The sequence below is a fragment of the Ipomoea nil genome, unplaced genomic scaffold, assembly GCF_001879475.1.
Source record: "Ipomoea nil cultivar Tokyo-kokei standard unplaced genomic scaffold, Asagao_1.1 scaffold1074, whole genome shotgun sequence".
In the NCBI taxonomy this organism is placed as follows: Eukaryota; Viridiplantae; Streptophyta; class Magnoliopsida; order Solanales; family Convolvulaceae; genus Ipomoea; species Ipomoea nil.
This window is the reverse complement of record NW_017617502.1, coordinates 2926684-2932960: the sequence shown is the minus strand read 5'-3', so window position 1 is coordinate 2932960 and position 6277 is coordinate 2926684. Positions and strand designations below refer to the sequence as shown.

Sequence of the window (6277 nt, the reverse complement as noted above, 5' to 3'; positions counted from 1 at the left end):
TATTTTACTCCAAAATTTTTTATTATTTTAACTTATATAAAATACATTATTCTAACATATAAAACATATTATTTTAACTTATAAAATATACTCGGTATTATCTTTCTCCAAAATATTTATTATTTTAACATGCACATAATTTATTTGTTAACATGAAAACAATACTATCATTTTAGATCGTGGTCCGTGTAACCTCGGGCCACACAATAATTTGCCAGAAATGCTCGCTTCTAAACCTCATTGGAAGAATTTCTTCGACGAGTGACGTCGCCATCACTGCTAAGTGCTAACTGAATCCCGCAATTTTCTAATTGTTCTCTGCCTTCCTCGATAATGGAGGATTTTGATATTCCGCCCGCAGGGATGGATGATTTTGATCTGCCGGACGAAAATCCGATAATGAAGGTCGGAGAGGAAAAGGAAATCGGAAACCAAGGCTTGAAGAAGAAGCTTGTTAAAGAAGGTGCAGGCTGGGAGACTCCTGAGCCTGGCGACGAAGTGGAAGGTATTATTCTAACACGGCTTGTTCTTTAGCGACTGTAATTTTTGCTGGTATTCATTGAATATTTGGATTGATTTTCAGTTAATTACACTGGGACGCTGCTCGACGGAACTAAGTTTGACTCGAGTAGAGATAGGGGGACTCCGTTTAAGTTCACTCTTGGTCAAGGTCAGTAAAGGTTCATGAACTATTCTTTCTAGTTACCGAATTAATGTACATTTTCGAAAAGCTTGCATATTTTCGGAATTTATTTAACTCAGTCTGAGTTGCATGCTACCGGTGTTCTTAAGTTATGACGCGATGACATGATGGGAATTTGAAATTTTAATGGTAAACTTACGGATTTGATGCGGTCATGTATTTCTGGTTTATTTCTGTGTGTTTGTCGTATGATGATCGCAGCTGAAGTAATGGGGAAGCAATTTGTATGTTGGGGAGTACCACTATAAATATATGGTCTATTTTTTTCAATCCGCACACTCGAGCTTTGAACTTTCATGAAAAACTTTAAGTATTTCTTTCCCTTTTTTCCAATTGGTCTCTCATTGTGCGGGTGAGGAAGTCTTTTGGTTTCCCTCTTACATTTGTACTTGATAATTGAGGACTAGGAACTATTTTCTTTTGTAAGATTTTCAGCCAATGATGATATTGGTTTTGATTGGTGATCATTCTTTCTTAAACGGGTCAAGTAATCAAGGGATGGGATCAAGGCATCAAAACAATGAAGAAGGGTGAATCTTGCATCTTCACTATCCCTCCGGATCTTGCCTATGGTGAGTCTGGTTCCCCCCTACCATTCCTCCAAATGCAACTCTCCAGTTTGATGTGGAATTGCTTTCCTGGGTAAGCGTTAAGGATATTTGCAAGGATGGTGGAATTTTTAAGAAGGTTCTTGCTGAGGGAGAGAAATGGGAAAATCCTAAGGACCTTGATGAGGTTTCAGGTGTGTAGTCAAACTTTTGTTTGTAATAAACCATGCCTAGTGTGTTTTGCTTCCTTCTTTTCTGAGAAGTAATAAGCACTTTATAAAAATTATTATTACTCAGTCAAGTATGTGGCTCGACTTGAAGATGGAACATTAGTTGCCAAATCAGATGTAGTGGAGTTCACTGTTCAAGAAGGTATGCCTCAGGTTATTTTTTTATGCTTGAGTAGATATAGTTTCATACAACATATACATCTAGTAAAGCAAACTGTTTTCTCTGATAAAAGCAAATATTTTTAAATAGGTCATTTTTGCCCCGCACTTGCCAAGGCTGTTAAAACCATGAAGAAAGGAGAGAAGGTGCAGTTAACAGTGAAGCCTCAATGTAAGCAGTTTGACCGGCTAAGTGGTCATATCACTGCATTGGATTGTTTTTGATATTTACTTATACATTCTTGTTGATGCAGATGGGTTTGGTGAGAAGGGAATGCCAACCTCTGGTGAAGTAGGAGCTATTCCCCCTAATGCAACACTACTAATTAATTTGGAGTTAGTTTCTTGGAAGACCGTGACAAATGTCACCGATGATAGGAAAATCATTAAAAAGATCTTGAAGGAAGGGGAAGGATATGAGCGTCCAAATGAAGGAGCTGTTGTGAAGTGTTAGTGTTAAGGAAATTAAAATGGCCTATATATTTGTTACATATTCGGTTTCTAACAGCTTCTAATCTTCTGCTGGCAGTGAAATTAATTGGGAAGCTGCAAGATGGCACTATCTTCATCAACAAAGGTCATGATGGAGATGATGAAGATGGACTATTTGAGTTCAGGACGGATGAGGGTGTGTACTTTTGCTAATATGAGTTCTTGCTTTAGACGTGCTTTCCTTATAATTGCACCATCTTAGATTGCTTATGTTCTTGCCCAACTTTGTTTTGCCTTGAACAGATCAAGTTATTGATGGCCTGGACAGGGCTGTGCTAACAATGAAGAAGGGTGAAGCCGCATTGTTGACTGTTGCACCAGAATATGCTTTTGGTTCATCTGCGTCAAAGCAGGAGTTAGCTGTGGTTCCTCCCAATTCCACCGTGTCTTATGAAATTGAACTTGTTTCTTTTGTCAAGGTATACTAAACGATTTCCTGCTTTCTTTTGGGGGTAAATTAGGATTCATCTTCTAATTGAGCTACATGGTGGCTTTTAGGAAAAAGAATCATGGGATATGAACACCCAGGAGAAGATTGAGGCTGCGGGCAAAAAGAAGGAAGAAGGAAATGTACTGTTCAAGGCAGGCAAATATGGAAGAGCTTCAAAGAGATATGAGAAGGTACATGCCTTCTTTTTCTTTTATGTGGTCTTTGTGATAGTATGACACTGGGGGTACTCAGTCGTTTTGGTTGTGATGGGCCTTTGTAGGGTGTTAAATTTGTTGAATATGATACTTCCTTTAGTGAGGAGGAGAAGAAACAATCTAGGGCCTTGAAGGTCTCCTGCAACCTAAATAATGCAGCATGCAAGTTGAAATTGAAAGATTACAAGGAGGCTGAGAAACTGTGTACTAAGGTTGTTGCTTTTGTTTAATTTGTACCCTATTGCTTCAACTTGTTTTTAATGTCTATGTCAGTCAGGTAATAAATTTTTGGGGAATGTGCTGTGCAGGTGCTTGAACTAGAGAGTACTAATGTTAAAGCACTCTACCGCAGAGCTCAAGCATATATGCACATGGCTGATTTTGATCTGGCTGAGTTTGATATCAAGAAAGCTCTTGAAATTGATCCTGACAACAGGTATTGTATAATTGTTTCCTGAAATATACTGTGTACTCCCACTTTATACTCCCACACACAAAATCTGATGTAGACACTTGTATTGGGACCCACATGAAAAAAATAGCTCATCAGAGCCTGCCACATTAGGGAGTAAGATTTGGGAGTACATGTAGTAGAACTCTTGTTTCCCTCTCTTACTACTCTGTTAGCCATGATATGAATCTGATTATTTTTCCCTTTTGGTAAAGGGAGGTGAAACTTGAATATAAGGTTCTCAAAGAAAAGGTAAAAGAATACAATAAGAAGGATGCCAAATTCTACGGAAACATGTTTGCCAAGTTGAATAAGCTGGAACCATTCAGTTCAAATGTAAGTATTATGTCCTTGGCTTATGTGGGTTTACCTCTGTTAAGTAAATTTGCTAAGATTCTTAGCTTGAATTGAGTCATCTTTGTTGTCTAGCAGAAACCGACCTCCCAGGAGGCAGAAGCCATTGAGAGCAAGGCATAAATATGGCAGTGCAGAAGAGCACGGGTCTAATATTGTTGCTTTGCTGCTGCTGTTGAAATTTCTCTGTTGTTTGTTCTATACGGAACCGGCAGATTTTCTACTTCTACAGTTCTGGTTACTAAATCTTTTTTCCATGATTATTATGAAACTAAATACTGACCTAGAAGGCCTAAAATCTTAGTCTTGAAACCAGAAATTTAAAGTTCTTTTTAATCTAATCCAGTGATAGAAATATATTCTTTCAATTCCTAAAACACATACATTTATTGCTGTTGTAATTGGTTGTCTCAAGTAAATTGTTGCATAATTTTTATCTGAAATACAAGTAATAACACAATATAATTTGAAAGTCTACTAGGTTAAAAATAGCTTAGAAGTCAGAATTGTATGGAGGACAAAGTCTATTGTCAGCTTAATTGTTGCAACGCGACTTTGGATATGTAATATGTATAGGCTTAGGAGGTTCCATGTGTGTTTCATATATATGTAATATGTATATATAATAAGATGGATTTGTTTGATTTTATTTTTGTTGATTTAGTTAGAATTATATAATGCATTTTTTTAATTTTGGTTTTGTTTGTTAGTTTGAACTTCATTGGTGATGGTTCCTATGTAATTTGTTCATATTTCTTACTCATTTAGTTAAAACTACACGCAAATCTGTAACCTGCCCTTCTGATATCAATATTTGCTAGTCCACTGATTTATTGTTATGCCTGAATTTAGCCCTCTCTCTAACTAGTATTATTATTTAATTTAATAATATTCAACTTTGATAGTATTAAATTGAGTGTGAAAAATGAATTAAGTTACATTACACTGTCTATTCTCTTTAACAATTGGTAATCGATTGTGGTTGCCAATATTTATGTTAAATGAATGATAACATGAAGAAACGTTTGTTAATTCATAATTTTTTGTAGCCAACTCTATAAGAAATTATGAGATTACTTTTAAAAAATTATAAGACTAAGAAATTAGAAATTCAACACCATTTATAAAGTAGTGTAAAAATTTTAAACTTTAGCCGACAAATATCATAATATGACCCAACTCTTCCTCTACCTAGCTTTTAGAGCCATTACCATATTCCCAAGTGAATGGATAGCCCAACATCCCCAAATTGTCGAGACTGCAGTTTTTTAAAGTTTAATTAAAACTATGGAATAATGACTGGGGGTGAGCATGCAAACCTCTATTCTCAAATTGCCTTAGATTTCCTGGCTTGATATTTGATTCACGGTCAAGAACTCTAGAACACAGGTCACGCTCCATTTTTCAAATTTTTGTCGAATTGATTTCTTGAAGTATACGGGCTACTTTAGGTGGATTTTGGTTGAAGTGGGGTTTGGGAAATGGATGGAGGATGTGTATGGATGAGTAGGGAAGCCGCCAAATTCGGTTGAAAGGTGATAAAGTCAATTGGGATGTCACAAGAAGGGTGATATCCTCAATAAGCCATAAATTCCTCCTAGAATGCTAGAAATGACATGGAATGTGCAACACATATCCAAATGAATTCAACTTCAGTAATCAATGTAAAAATGAGGTCTTTAGCTCTTTAAAATAGGCTATACACGCTCAAAAAGAGATTTATACTCCTAAACTTGTAAGAGAAATAACAAAGAGCCTCAACTATTAAATTTGAAGTAAATATGCTTAATATGCCCGTGTGACTTGGTTTTAGTTTCTTTTGACTTCTCCTAAGTTAAGCAATGAAATTTGAACCCTTTAAATGATTTTCCTGCTTGTTTTTAGGCCAACATGTTGTTTCAATTCAAGCACAACTAGCATGGCACATTCCTTCACCAAATTGGTCTTCAAAAACTCTATTTGAGGCTTTATTTTTTGTTGGTATTTAAATGACAGTGTCTAAGGTATCGAAATGCAAAGTTAAGCAATTGACCCACTTGGTATCTTTCTTGGACAAATGTTCAAGACTAGTGTTTTCAAAGTTAGTTTCTTTAAAAAGTATCAAGTAAATAAGTCATCCATCTCTTAAAACTTTTTTCACTTTTTTTTTCCAGTACAAAAGAAATTTTGTTTATTCTTTTGCTCATCTTTTTTTTTTTTTTTTTGGTGCACTCATTTCTTTTGAATTTCAATAATCCATGTAAAAATGAGGTCTTTAGCCTTTTAAAATAGCGTATACATGTTCAAAAAGAGAGTTCTACTCCTAAACTTGTAATAAAAATTAACAAAGAGTCTCAACTAATTTGAAGTAAATGTGCTCTAATTTTACCCGTGTGACTTGATTTCAGTTTATTTTGACTTCTCCCAAGCTAAGCCATGAAATTTGGACCATTTAAATGATTTTTCCACTTATTTTTAGACTAACATGTTCAATTCATGCACAACCAGCCTGACACATTCCTTCACCAAATTTGTTTTCAAAAACTCTTGTTAATCCTTTATTTTTTGTTGGTATTTAAATGGCAATATCTAAGGCCTCTAGATGCAATGTTAAGCAATTGAACCACTTGGCATCTTCCTTGTGAAGCCCATCATGATATCTTCCTTGTGAAGCCCATCAAGTGGTTTGGTGTCATCAGTGTATGGATTAGTCCAT

At 35.7% G+C, this 6277-nt stretch overlaps 1 pseudogene; it reads left to right on the top strand.

Annotated features, from left to right (window-relative positions):
* Positions 1–318: 318 nt before the first annotated feature.
* On the top strand, positions 319–3923 carry LOC109182858 (annotated as a pseudogene).
* Positions 3924–6277: the final 2354 nt, after the last annotated feature.